This window comes from Jaculus jaculus, chromosome Y (genome assembly GCF_020740685.1).
Source record: "Jaculus jaculus isolate mJacJac1 chromosome Y, mJacJac1.mat.Y.cur, whole genome shotgun sequence".
NCBI lineage: Eukaryota > Metazoa > Chordata > Mammalia > Rodentia > Dipodidae > Jaculus > Jaculus jaculus.
Window position 1 is genome coordinate 3,042,294 of NC_059126.1, and position 12,122 is coordinate 3,054,415.

The following is a 12,122-nucleotide window of genomic DNA, read 5'->3' on the forward strand; positions in this document are numbered from 1 at the left end:
AAGGCCTTTTCTGCATCTATCGAAATGATCATGTGGTTTTTATGTTTAAGCTTGTTTATGTCGTGTATTACGTTGACAGATTTTCATACGTTGAACCACCCTTGTGTTCCTGGGATAAATCCCACTTGGTCAAGGTGGATAATGCTTTTGATGTGTTGTTGGATTCGGTTTGCGAGTATTTTGTTCAGGATCTTTGCGTCTATGTTCATTAGGGAAATAGGCCGATAGTTTTCTTTTCTTGTGGCATCTCTGCCTGGTTTGGGGATTAGGGTGATACGTGCTTCATAGAAGGAGTTGGGTAGCTTTCCCTGTTCTTCAATTGTGTGGCACAGTTTTAGGAAGATTGGTTTGAGTTCTTCCATGAAGGTATGATAAAATTTGGCTGGGAATCTATCTGGTCCTGGACTCTTCTTTTTTGGGAGGTTTTTTTTATTACTTTTTCAGTTTCCATGAGTGTGATGGGTTCATTGAGGTGGTTGATCTGCTCTGAGTTTAGCTTTGGTAGATGATATGCATCCAGGAATTTATCCATCTCCTCCATATTTTCCATTTTGTGGAGTAGAGGTTTTTGAAATAAGTCCTGATGACTCTGCCAATTTCACTCATGTCTGTTGTGATCTCTCCTTTTTCATTTTGAATTTTGTTAATTTGGAGTCTCTCCTTTTTTTGCTTGATCAAATTGGCCAGAGGTTTGTCAATCTTGTTTATTTTTTCAAAGAACCAGCTCTTTGTTTGTCAATTGCCTTGTTTCCTTGGTTTCCAATTCATTAATTTCTGCTCTGATTTTAATTATTTCTTTCCTTCTGGAGCTCTTTGGGTTGGATTTTTCTTGTTATCCCAATGCCTTTAGGTGGATGGTTAGGCTATTGATTTGGGATCTTTCTGTCTTTTTTATGAAGGCATTGAGTGCTATGAATTTTCCCCTTAGGACTGCCTTCATTGTGTCCCATAAGTTTTGGTATGATGTGTTCTCATTGTCATTCAATTCCCGGAATTTTGCAATTTCATTTTTTATTTCATCCTCTATCCATTTATTGTTTAAGAGTGTGCTATTCAGTTTCCAGTTGCTGTTGGGGTTCTTGTTGGTTTTTTTGTTGTTGATTTCTAGGTATACAGCATTATGATCTGATATCATGCAGGGAATTATGTCAATTTTCCTAAATATGTGGAGGCTGTCTTTGTGACTCAGTATATGGTCTATTTTACAGAATGTTCCATGGACTGCTGAGAAGAATATGTAGTCTGTGGATTTGGGATGGAAAGTTCTGTAGATGTCTGTTAGGTCTAAGTGCTCTATGGTTTTGTTGAGCTCTCTTAATTTCCTGTTGAGTTTCTGTTTGTATGATCTATTACTGATAATGGTGTGTTAAAATCCCCAGCTATGATGGTGTTGGAGGTTATTTCTGTTTTATTGTCAAGTAGCTTTTGTTTTATGAACTGTGGTGCCCCTGTGTTTGGTGCATACAGATTTATGATTGTAATATCCTCTTGATGGATTGTTCCCTTTACAAGTAGGAAGTAGCCTTCTTTGTCTTTTTTGGTTGTTTTTGGTTGGAAGTCAATTTTATCTGATATTAATATAGCTACACCTGCTTGTTTCTTATTCCTATTTGCTTGGAATGTTGTTTTCCACCCTTTACCCTGAGGAGGTTTCTGTCTTTAGTGGTAAGGTGGGTTTCTTGAAGGCAGCAGATTGAGGGGTCTAATTTTTTATCCACCTTGTTAGCTTGTGTCTCTTGATGGGTGAATTAAGGCCATTAATATTTAGGGTGATGACTGTGAGATTTGATTTGATCCCTGCCATGTTGTGGTGGTAGACGTGTGTTGGCATTTCCATGGAATTTGAAATTTTTTCTGTCTACTCTGGGTTTGGTTGCTGTGATCTGCTTCTTGTAGGCATTTGTGTTTGCTTATTTGTTTCTTCTCTGTGGAGAATTTCCTGGAGTATTTTCTGTAGGTTTGGTTTTGTGTTCATATAATTGTAAAGCTGAGTTTTGTCATGGAAAGTTTTCCTTTCACCATCTATTATAAGGGAGACTTTTGCTGGGTAGAGTAGTTTCTGTTGGAAGCCATAGTTTTTTAACGTTTGGAGAGTTTCATTCCAGGCCCTTCTAGCTTTCAGGGTTTCCATTGAGAAGTCTGAAGTAATTCTGATGGGGTTTCCTTTGAAAGTGGTGTGCTGTTTTTCCCTAGTTGCTTTTAGGATTTTTTCCTTGGTGTCGATGTTTAACGTCTTAATGATAATATGTCTTGGGGAGTTTCTCCTTTGGTCTAGTCGGTTAGGAGTTCTGTTAGATCCTGATGGGCATTTCTTTTAAGAGACGGGGGAAGTTTTATTCAATTATTGTGTTAAGTAAGTTATCCATGCCTTTGGTCCGTAATTCTCCTGGTATTCCAATGATTCCAATATTAGGACGTTTAAGTGTATCCCACAATTTTCTCATGTTCTGTTCACAGGAACTTTGCACATTTTCAATGAAGAGAATGTATGCAGTTGCTGGTTGAGGCTAAATGAATCTAACTCTGAGACTGAAGCGATGGCTTAGCAGTTGAGATGTTTGCCTGAAAAGCCTTAGAAAACGTTTGATTCTTTAAGGTCCCACATAAGCCAGACACACAAGGTGATGCATGTGCTCATACCCACAAAGGGGCACATGTCATACTGTAGCCAATTACCTTGGCTAAGACCCTGGTGTGCCAATTTTCTCTCTCTCTCTCTCCTTCTTTCTCTCTCTCTGTCCATCTGTCTCTCTTGCTTGCTGTCTCTTATACAAAGGCCAGTCTGTTGAGCTTGCGTAAAAAAAGAAAGAAAGAGAGACAAATATTTAATTCTCAGCGGGAATATTTCTACACTTGTATATCTGAAATTGCAAAGTCTATTTGTCAAAGAGGGCACTTTTGTACACTTGCTTTTGAAGATTTTTGTTAAGGCAATTAAGTGCATCAGGTACCTCCAACACTTACTGTTCAGACACTACTAAGTCCATTTCTAAATGAATGGCAATCATTTACTTGCTCTTCAAATCTACTAAGGCTATTTTTGACTGAATCAAAAACTCCACTTACTAGTCCGAGTCAGCTAAAGATATTCAAGGAGTTTTACTATGTATTCATTTATGTTCATCAAAGTTATTGACATACAAATGCCTTTTGTCATAGTTCTTATTGCTTATGATTGTGTCATAATAATGGTGAACATGTTTATGTAAAGGTTATTACACAGTTTATATCTTTTTGATGTTTTAGAGTGAATTATGAAAATATGTTTGTTTTTTGAGGGAGGGATAGAAATAGGCACAAAGAGTGTCTGAGAAGGAGGGAATGGGTGAATGAGTGTCCCAGGGATTTCAGTCAGTGTGAACAAACTTTAGGGACTTGCACCCCTTCCTGGCACATGATTAAAGTTTTTTGCTTGCGTTACTCTGCATCTGGTGTCATAAGATCTGGATATTCAAACATGTGTACCTAGGCTTTGCAAGGAAGCACCTTAACCACTAAGTCATCTCTCTAGCCCAAAATTATGTTCTTTTGAAATAATTTTCTATGTTTCAGCAGTGAAGAAAACTTTTTCTTGTTTTTGTTTCAAAAAGGATTTTCTTTAGCTAGTTCAATCTTGTTAACTTTAAAAAAGTCTCTACAGTTTCCTCATTCTTATGCTTAATAAGCTATTTTAAGACATTTGCATTTACTGATAGTGTCCATTAAGTCATTTTTCTTATAAGACTAACAGTTTGGTAAGTGGCTTTTTATATTAATAAAGATCTCATGTTTTCACGATGTTTATCACAATGAAGTTCTTATTATATCATTTATTTGTGTCTCCTTATTTTCATAGACATTCTTTTGTTTTGAGCATGTTATAAGAGAATAAAGCTTGGCTTGACATTTAGGACCATTTGTTAATTTCTACACTGATCTATATGTCTGTCTAACTACTGTATTTGTGTCCATTGCCAGCTTTTTCAGAAGCATTGGCTAGGAGAGCTAGGGAAGCTTGTTAAATGGAACTTTTATTTGTGTGTCCTGTTGTGTGGGTTGGCATACATGCACTGTTTCCTCGTGTATATAAATGCAATAGAGCAAACTAGTGGTGTTTTCAGCAGCAATATAGGGTTTTGTTTTCTTTTAGTGACAGTGAATTATACAATTAGATAGACGGGCTGTCTATTGAGCCCAGGAATTTCTCCTCTGTCAGCACCTTAGCAGTGAGAAAACTGGTATGTGTGGAGCCACATGGTTTTTACACACATGCATACAGTTACGTTTTCTTTCTTTGCAGCCCACGAACAATATGGAATCTAATGGGTTTCTACACTTTTAAGAATGTTTATTTCAGGTTGGAGCAATGGCTTAGTGGCTAAGACATTGTCTGTGCAGCCTACAGAGCCCGGTTCGAGGCTCAATTCACCAGGACCCACATTGACCAGGTGTATGAAAGGACTCACACATCTGGGGTTAGTTTGCAGTGGCTGGGGGCCCTGGCGTGACCATTCTCTCTCTCTCTCTCCCTCTTTCTCTCTCTGTCTGTCACACTCAAATTAATAAATAAAAATATTTTTTTAAAAAAGAATGTTTATTTCTTTGATAAACCCTTCATTAAAAAAATATATATATATATATCCTGGGCCTAATTCTTGTTTGGTAATTTTTTATTTTGGGTATAAAATAACAGTTTTCATAAATCAACTGTAAAAAGTTTTTAACTTCATTGTTCATTGTATCTTAAGATTTTTATTGAATGTGATTTTAATCTTAAAAAAAATTCTGTATAATTATGATATGTGAAGAAACCAATGTAGATGTCTACATACTTAATATTATCATAGGTGGGAAGATATTGGCCACTTCTGTTTACATCTCAAGAATGTTTTCCATTCTGCTTTTGAAAATCAATTAAATATATGTGAAATATGAAGCAAGAAATCAACCGTCCTTGGTGAGTTATCTTTAGTTTTGTTTTTGTTTGGATTTTGGAGGTAATGACTACCTCTAGCCCAAGCTGACCTGGAATTCACTATGCAGGCAATACTGGCCTTCAACTCATGATGACCTCCTGTCTCTACCTCCCAAGTGCTGGGATTGGAGGCATGCAAACCACATCCAGCTTTGAGGGTTTTTTTGTTTGTTTGTTTGTTTTTTGAAGTAGGGTCTCCCTTTAGCCCAGTCTAAACTGGAATTCAGGCTGGCCTTGAAGTCATGGCAATCATCCCACCTCTGCCTTCTCAAGTGCCCCACCACACCTGGCAGAGTTATCTTTTTTGAATGCAGCAACATGCTAAGTATTAACCTCTTTGTCATATAATGCACACACTTCCTCATTTTCATAGAAAAATGTGACAAAACACAGATAATACTATTTATTCAAAAATCGGCATATTTTTCTACTTCAAAACTGACTTTATTTTATCACCTACTTTTCCACCAACAAATACGACATTTCCAAAACAAGAAGGCAAATTCTGACAAAGACTCTAAGGTGGGGCCTGTACATCTAAGTTGCAAAACTAGATTTCTTTATGCAGAACACATTGACAGGTGCATGAAACCAAGCCATTTAATCACAGAGAGGGTAGTAACACTAAAGAATACACACACACACACACACACACACACACACACAAACAAACAAACATATTCAAAGCAATGGGAAGTACATGTACATGTCAGAGTGGGTGAAGAATCAGAAATACTCATAAAGATGAGAGTACAATCAGGAATAAAATATGATTACAAGTCTGTTTTTTTTTTGATTCTGGTTCCAGACAACCAGTTGGTGCAGAAGCACCATGAATCTTCTTATAACCTGCAGAATTATAAGTGATCATTATTTATATGGGTGTGAGGTGATATTGCAAACATCATCAGTGCCAGGGTATAAGGAAATCATATGGATGTTGCTTGAAAGGGGTGGGAATGAATGAATGAATAAATTCTCACAAATAACAACTCAAATAAATGGACACTGATTTATGGATATCAAGTATATTTATACTGGTATGTTTTACAGTATCTACTACTTCAGATGACTTTTCTTGTCATGATAGAAGTGTGAGATCCCATGTATATAGTGATGTCCCAAACTCACACTAATTAGATGCACATCCAGGTCACACATGGCAATAATGAGTCTCATTGAGATATTGTAGATATGCTGTCCATGTGATTTCATCATTCCCAAAAGAATTCAAATGCTTAACAATCCTATTTCAGATTTCATTTTCTTACTAAATTTATTAATTTTTGCTTCAGTTAAAGAAACTCAGTATTTACCCTGGACTAATTGAATATTATGGGAATTTAAAATATTGCACTAATACATTCTTTATTTCATGCTTTTGTACGAATAATTTTTGTTTTACTGATTTGAATTGACTTCACATGGTATTTAAGTTGAACATTTCAAGAGTAATGAGGGCCATGTTCCTACTTACACAGTCAATATCTCCATTTAGGACAGGTGTCTGTAAAATACAACAACGAGAGGATAAAGTGATACTGCATTCACCTAATAACCAAGATATCTTTAATCACCACTATTTTGAATGAGAAATGGCTTTCAGAAGATGACAGAGATTTCTTTAAACATTAATCTTTGTGTTCCCTAGCTGGCACAAGAGTGATTCACCTGTCTTGGTGACATCCAGGATATTTTGACTTGGAATTTTCTTCTCACTAGTCAGCTTGGCATACTCTTCCTGTGTCTCTTCACTTATAATCTGGCATTTTGCTGTATTTCATAAGATAGAAGTCAGAAAATATGGTCTTTAGAGTCATTTCTGAATACAAAACCTATCCTAATTTGTAAAAAAAAAAATAGATTGATCAAGGTTTATTTTCCACTAGTACATCACATCACACCTTCTGTTCATTACCCCCTTCATGTTGGTAATGCAACCCAGCAAGGGCAACTTAATGGGAGATTGATTCATACATTCAGGATTATCTCATTTTTCTACATTTTGGAAAAGTAACATGAAAGTAATTTCTTCTGTCATATCTGTACTTCAAAAGGAAGGGAATTCTGGAATGTACATTTGGAATTTTGTGATGAATAGATCTGAGTGTATCTATTTTATCTCAATATATGATGTAGAATCTACTCTGTGCACTTTCTCTATGAAAAAAAATGGCAGAGGAAATCACCAAATGTGCACATGAATCCTACTATAGTTTTTTGTATATGTTTTACAGACAGATCTCATGTTTTCATGATGAACTTCTTATTATATCATTTATTTGTGTCTCCTTATTTTCATAGTTAGACATTCCTTTGTTTTGAACAGTTATAAGAGAATAAAGTTTGGCCTAACATTTAGGATCATTTGTTAATTTCTACACTGGTCTATATGTCTGTCTAACTACCGTATTTGTGTCCATTGCCAGCTTTTTCAGAAGCATTGGCCAGGAGAGCTAGGGAAGCTTGTTAAATGGAACTTTTATTTGTGTGTCCTGTTGTGTGGGTTGGCATACATGCACTGTTTCCTCGTGTATATAAATGCAATAGAGCAAACTAGTGGTGTTTTCAGCAGCAATATAGGGTTTTGTTTTCTTTTAGTGACAGTGAATTATACAATTAGGTAGACAGGCTGTCTATTGAGCCCAGGAATTTCTCCTCTGTCAGCACCCTAGCAGTGGGAAAACTGGGATGTGTGGAGCCACATGGTTTTAACACACATGCATACAGTTACGTTTTCTTTCTTTGCAGCCCATGAACAATATGGAATCTAATGGGTTACTACACTTTTAAGAATGTTTATTTCAGGTTGGAGCAATGGCTTAGTGATTAAGAAATGGTCTGTGCACAGTGAGGGCCAAACAGGAGAGGCATAGTCCTTGTATAAAATAGGAGCCAGCAACACTCTTGTATTTATCTGTTCTCTTTTTAGTCAGTTACTTCAAAAAAAAAAAAGACAAAAAAAAACCCCACAAACCAAAAAAGCTGTACATTTTAACATAAAATAAATTATGATGAGCCATTTAAAAAAGAAAAAAGAAATTGTCTGTGCAGGCTACGGACCCAGGTTCGAGGCTCAATTCACGAGGACCCACATTGACCAGGTGTATGAGGGGACTCACACATCTGGGGTTAGTTTGCAGTGGCTGGGGGCCCTGGCGTGACCATTCTCTCTCTCTCTCTCTGTCTCCATCTTTCTCTCTCTGTCACTCTCAGATTAATAAACAAAAATAGTTTTTTAAAAAAGAATGTTTATTTGGTCAATAAACACTTCATTTAAAAAAATATATCCTGGGCCTAATTTTTGTTTGGCAAATTTTTATTTTGGGTATAAAATAGCAGTTTTCATAAATCAACTTTAAAAAGTTTTTAACTTCATTGTTCATTGTGTCTTAAGATTTTTACTGAATGTGATTTTAATCTTTAAAAAATTCTGTATAATCATGATATGTGAAGAAACCAATGTAGATGTCTACACACTCAATTTTATGATGGGTGGGAAGATATTGGCCACTTCTGTTTACATCTCAAGAATGTTTTCCATTCTGCTTTTGAAAATCAATTAAATATATGTGAAATATGAAGTAAGAAATCAACCCTCCTTGGTGAGTTATTTAGTTTTGTTTTTGTTTGGTTTTTGGAGGTAATGACTACCTCTAGCCCAAGCTGACCTGGAATTCACTATGTAGTCAATACTGGCCTTGAACTCATGATGATCTCCTGTCTCTACCTCCCAAGTGCTGGGATTGGAGGCATGCAAACCACAACCAGCTTTGAGGGTTTTGTTTGTTTGTTTTTTGAGGTAGGGTCTCCCTTTGGCCCAGTCTAACCTGGAATTCAGGGTGGCCTTGAAGTCATGGCAATCATCCTACCTCTGCCTTCTCAAGTGCCCCACCACACATGGCAGAGTTATCTTTTTTGAATGCAGCAACATGCTAAGTATTAACCTCTTTGTCATATAATCCACACACTTCCTTATTTTCAGAGAAAAATGTGACAAAACACAGATAATACTCTTTATTCAAAAATTGACATGTTTTTCTACTTCAAAACTGACTTGATTTTATCACCTACTTTTCCACCTATAAATATGACATTTACAAAACAAAAAGCAAAGAAAAATATATTCAAATTGTGACAAAGACTCTAAGGTGAGGCCTGTACATCTAAGTTGCAAAACTAGATTTCTTTATTCAGAACACATTGACAGGTGCATGAAACCAAGCCATTTAATCACAGAGAGGGTAGTAACACTAAAGATAAACACACACACACACACATATTCAAAGCATTGGGAAGTACATGTACAGGTCAGAATGGGTGAAAGATCAGAAATACTCATAAAGATGAGAGTACAATCAGGAATAAAATATGATTACAAGTCTGTTGTTTTTTATTCTGGTTCCAGACAACCAGTTGCTGCAGAAGCACCATGAATCTTCTTATAACCTGCAGAATTATAAGTGATCATTATTTATATGCATGTGAGGTGATATTGTAAACATCATCAGTGCCAGGGTATAAGGAAATCATATGGATGTTGTTTGAAAGGGGTGGGAATGAATGAATGAATAAATTCTCACAAATAACAACTCAAATAAATAGACACTGATTTATGGATATCAAGTATATTTATACTGGTATATTTTACAGTATCTACTACTTCAGATGACTTTTCTTGTCATGATAGAAGTGTGAGATCCCATGTATATAGTGATGTCCCAAACTCACACTAATTAGATGCACATCCAGGCCACACATGGCAATAATGAGTCTCATTGAGATATTGTAGATATGCTGTCCGTGTGATTTCAGCATTCCCAAAAGAATTCAAATGCTTAACAATCATATTTCAGATTTCATTTTCTTACTAAATTTATTAATTTTTTGCTTCAGTTAAAGAAACTCAGTATTTACCCTGGACTAATTGAATATTATGGGAATTTAAAATATTGCATTAATACATTCTTTATTTCATGCTTTTGTACGAATAATTTTTGTTTTACTGATTCGAATTGACTTCACATGGTATTTAAGTTGAACATTTCAAGAGTAATGAGGGCCATGTTCCTACTTACAGAGTCAATATCTCCATTTAGGACAGGTGTCTGTAAAATACAACAACGAGAGGATAAAGTGATACTGCAGTCACCTAATAACCAAGATATCTTCAATCACCACTATTTTGAATGAGAAATGACTTTCAGAAGATGACAGAGATTTCTTTAAACATTAATCTTTGTGTTCTCTAGCTGGCACAAGAGTGATTAACCTGTCTTGGTGTAATCCAGGATATTTTGACTTGGAATTTTCTTCTAACTCAGCTTGGCATACTCTTCCTGTGTCTCTTCACTTATAATGTGGCATTTTGCTGTATTTCATAAGATAGAAGTCAAAATACATGGTCTTTAGCGACATTTCTGAATACAAAACCTATCCTAATTTGTAAAAAATAAATAAATAAATTGATCAAGGTTTATTTTCCACTAGTACATCACATCACACCTTCTGTTCATTACCCCCTTCATGTTGGTAATGCAACCCAGCAAGGGCAATTTAATGGGAGATTGATTCATACATTCAGGATTATCTCATTTTTCTACATTTTGGAAAAGTAACATGAAAGTAATTTCTTCTGTCATATCTGTACTTCAAAAGGAAGGGAATTCTGTAATGTACAATTGGAATTTTGTGATGAATAGATCTGAGCATATCTATTTTATCTCAATATATGGTGTAGATCTACTCTCTGCACTTTCTCCATGAAAAAAAATGGCAGAGGAAATCACCAAATGTGCACATGAATCCTACTATAGTTTTTTGTATATGTTTTACAGACAATTCCTGTGCCTATACACAATACCCTGATATTGCCATCCTCCCATCACCCTTTCTCTCCCTCCTCTCATATCTCCTTGTTCCCTGAACCACTAATTCTTTACAAGTCTTTTCTATTTATTGTTATATCCTTATTTTTCTTCTTTTTCTCTATTATCATCAACAACAAACAAAAAGTATCAACAAAAAGTGAAAATTACCTATTTTCGTAAAGTTATGGCACGGTTTTAAGACACATGTGAACACGTTCCTATAGCAGGTTAAATTGTGAAAAAAAAAATACATGTATACTCATTCCCAAAATACAAAACATCATATTTTCTCCAACACAGAATCAAATTGATTACTTACACAAAACTAGAAACACATCTAACTTTCCCTTTCATTATAATAATAGTTAAGTTTTAATATCATAGAATTCATCGAGACAAAATCCACTGAGAAGTACACCACCTTTGGGACTGAGAAGAAATATGTTTTCAAGATTAGACAATACCTTTTCTTCTACTTATTTGAGATGCCCAAGTATTCTTTATTTAAATTATGGAACACTTGGGTTGGAAAGATGGCTTAGTGGTTAAGATATTTGCCTATAAAGCCAAAGGAACCTGCTTCCATTCCCCAGGACATAAATAAGCCAGATGTATGAGCTGGCAAATATGTCTCTAGTTTGTTTGCAGTGATGGAGGCCCTAGGATGCCAATTATCTCTTTCTTTCTGTCTCAAATAAATAAATTAAATAAATAAATAAATAAATAAATAAATAAATAAAATGTGGAGCACTTCAAGAATTTGTTGGCCATCCCTAAGCAGGGGCCATGTTACTCTAATCTGTATCATTCCAAGTCTAGTAAATGTGCTACTGAAGTGAATAGTATCTTGTTTTTGTCATACTATTTTCAACTACTTCATCCCAAACCAAAACAGTGTCTCTAATACAGCAAACCCCAGATATTCTACATACAAAAATATCAAACTGAATAATTATACTCATTTATTACTGGTATGATGTTCAGTCCCAGTTATTATTTGCAGGGATAGTAGCCTAAAGTTGGCTGCATTACATTCAACTTAAGGTAATTTAATACCTAGCTTCTGGGATGAGGAGACTGCTTAGCATTTAAGGATCTTTCCTTTAATACCTGTGTACCCAGATTCTATTCCCTAGTACCTACAAAAGACAAATGCACAAGGTGGGGCATGCTTCTGGAATTTGTTTGTACTGGCTAGAGTATTGGAGTGCCCATATTCTCTCTTCCTCTCGTTCTCAAATAAATTTTTAAAAATAGACGTTTTAATGGCTGGGTTCATAAGAATTGCAGTGATATAA

At 35.5% G+C, this 12,122-nt stretch overlaps 1 non-coding gene and 1 pseudogene across 1 annotated transcript; one reads left to right on the forward strand and one right to left on the reverse strand.

Moving 5' to 3' along the window:
* Nucleotides 1-12,122, forward strand: part of LOC123457049 — a 66,818-nt pseudogene that overhangs the window by 16,048 nt on the left and 38,648 nt on the right.
* On the reverse strand, nucleotides 11,561-11,670 carry LOC123457118. Its single transcript, XR_006634893.1, has one exon. It is a non-coding gene; the product is annotated as a U6 spliceosomal RNA (small nuclear RNA).